The 2614-nt window shown below is 34.4% G+C and overlaps 1 long non-coding RNA gene across 2 annotated transcripts in view; it reads right to left on the reverse strand.

Moving 5' to 3' along the window:
• The window catches only part of LOC105266947 (uncharacterized), a 6441-nt gene extending 4785 nt beyond the window's left edge, over positions 1–1656 (reverse strand). The window contains exons 1-2 of one of the 2 annotated variants that reach the window (XR_892205.1): positions 1421–1656; positions 635–789 (exon numbers count right to left, since the gene is read on the reverse strand). This is a non-coding gene — a long non-coding RNA (uncharacterized lncRNA). The remainder of the gene's footprint in view (positions 1–634; positions 790–1420) is intronic. The other variant, XR_892206.1, reaches the window with a different exon arrangement.
• Positions 1657–2614: the final 958 nt, after the last annotated feature.

Raw genomic sequence — 2614 nt, forward strand, 5'->3', positions numbered from 1 at the left:
AGTTTTATTATTTTATTTTATCATTAAATGATTCATAACATCTCGTTCTCGTTGGACTATTTTTATTAATTTTCTCCAACGTTTTGTGAATTTCGAAAAGAGTTTAGAAAAACGCACAAAAATTGTTGGAGTGCGATGAGACTTCGTGAGTCACTTAATAAAGTTAAAACTCAAAATTGGATTGTCAATTACATTTTTTCCTCGTCAGTCTGATCAACAGATTGCGTGAAATCTACAAAAAACATTAAAAATATTGGAAAGACAGCAATACCTCATTAATATCATGACAATTAGGGTTTTCTCATGCAATTATTGTTTATTAATTCATTAAGAGGATTGAACAAGCGGTTTTAAAGGGATTCTGATTAAATGTGGAGATCGAACAAATTCATTATTTCTGGGAAACTCTATTTTATGATAACAATAAAATGCATGATGGAGTCAGCAAAAGTTAATTAATTTTAATTAGTCAAAGATTATAATTATCATGGGAATGAATAGTTGAATCGTATGGAAGAATTAAATGATTAGAATTAGATGATTTAAAATAAATAAATAATTCGAGAAGACATTTACAAATGTTATCAATATTGAAATAAATATTGGAGTAATTGACAATGAAATTAGTAGTTACATTTTTCGTCGTCCCCTTGGCGACTCGGTAATATCCTCCGTCCAAAAAAGTGACTCAATGTAAGCCTTTTAGACAAGATCAAAGGGATCTGGTAATGGATGCTAGTGTAACTATTGAAGAAGTTCCAGATATGGACCAGAGAGTGTGTGCAACATCTGTGTGGCAAGAATAATCGTGAATGGTGAGGGGAGAGTGGCTTTGAAGAATTTAGGGGTACCCACGTGGATGTGAAAAGAAAATTAATTGCACGGGAACAACTTTTCCTTCTATTCTCCAACAATTTTTACTTTGGAGAGTGAATTTTCGATTCAACAGAACTGCCAACACTCATTAACTTCTCAATAACTTTCGTGGAATGGTATTTCCAAAAATGGAAATTTCAGTGGTCTCAAGACCGAAATAAAATCATGAATCATGAATCATGAAGTGAACTTAAAATATGGAAAAGGATTAAAAAATCTGCATGAAATTTGCGTGAGAATTGACTCTCGATTCTAGAGAGCAGCTTTTTTATTTCTTCATGCATGGAAAAATAAAAAAGATGTAATTTTTCTTCAATTCCACTCTCCCACTTGGAAAGGAGATGAATAAAATTCTATATGAATCCTAAAAGCTCATACGCTAGCTTTTCTCATCGAAAGAAGCCAGTAAAGACATCCCAGAAGAGAATAAAAATTTTTCAACCGACGGACGAGAAAGAGTGAGGCGTATATTCAAATATAAATCTCATTGAGAACATATCCCCTTGGTTTTTTTATTTAGGCCTCACCCCCACCTCATGCATACCTTCTATGAATTTGCGGGATCAAAGGGCAGAAGATCGTCGGAGTGGGGATTGGCCAGAATGAAATTGGAATTGCGATTGAAATGGTTTGTAATTCTTCTCTCGTCTTCGTCCTCTCGCTCATTTTGATTTTTCAAAGTTCCTTTTTTCCAAGCCCCGGAACTTTTTTTTTGTCTCCAGACCCTCGTCCACTTTCACCCTCTCTGGTTCCGCGGATAGTGCACTCTCCAAAAGTGTTTTTGCCTGATAAAAATGATAAAAATATGAGGGGGTAGACAATTAATTTATGTCGTCGAGCATCAGCTGTTGGGGGTATTCACAGGTTTTTTAAGGACATGTCGATTAAATTTTCTCGTGAATATTCTGTGAATGTACCAGGTTTATGGGATGATATTAAAGTGCACTCTTTTGACAATAAGGACTTGATAAGTGCAGGATTATATTTGAGATTTGTCATTTAAGAGGAGATTAAGTTGCTCAAATTGCAACGGAGAGGGATGAATTAAAACAAGTAGAGGACAAGGAAAAATTTTTTAGACTGAGAGAATTAGAGGAGAGAAAAATGTCAATAGAGTTATTTTCACTGTCTAAAGATTCACTGGAATGCGATAGAAAAATGCTTCCACACATTTTTTTATTTTTGACAATTTTCAGAGAGTAATTGAATCGAAATTGAATTGAAAAACCGAGTAGTTCATTGATATTCGGAAATATCAGTAAATTGAGTGCAAGTTGAATAAATTCCCGGAAATGAGATTTGAAATTCAAATGAAATATTTCAAATTCCCAGAGATAAAGACAATGTAATTAATCTGTATGTAATTATTCCTCATTACCGATATAATTATCAAACAACATCGTAATTCCTGTCTCAAACTCGAAACTCTCTCCACCAAAACAAAAACTAATAACGAAAGAAATTGATGTCACTGGGCGTAAAAATAAATAAAAAAAAAAGGTAAGAGGAGAATGAAATGAGAAATACAGAACATTTCAAGTACGACTGTACGTCGACTGGAAAATCCATTTCGTTTTAACTTGACGTTGAAATTGAATGTTTTGTAGTTGTATGGCGAGAGGTAGGAGATGGTGGGAGAGATGGGGGGTGTTGGGGGGTGGTGAAGGAGGTGGGGGTAGGTGGAAGAGGAATAAGAGGAGAGGAAGTGCAAAAATAAAAATAAAAATGGCGTCGCAGG

This window comes from Fopius arisanus, unplaced genomic scaffold (assembly GCF_000806365.1).
Source record: "Fopius arisanus strain USDA-PBARC FA_bdor unplaced genomic scaffold, ASM80636v1 scaffold00043, whole genome shotgun sequence".
NCBI classification, from domain to species: domain Eukaryota; kingdom Metazoa; phylum Arthropoda; class Insecta; order Hymenoptera; family Braconidae; genus Fopius; species Fopius arisanus.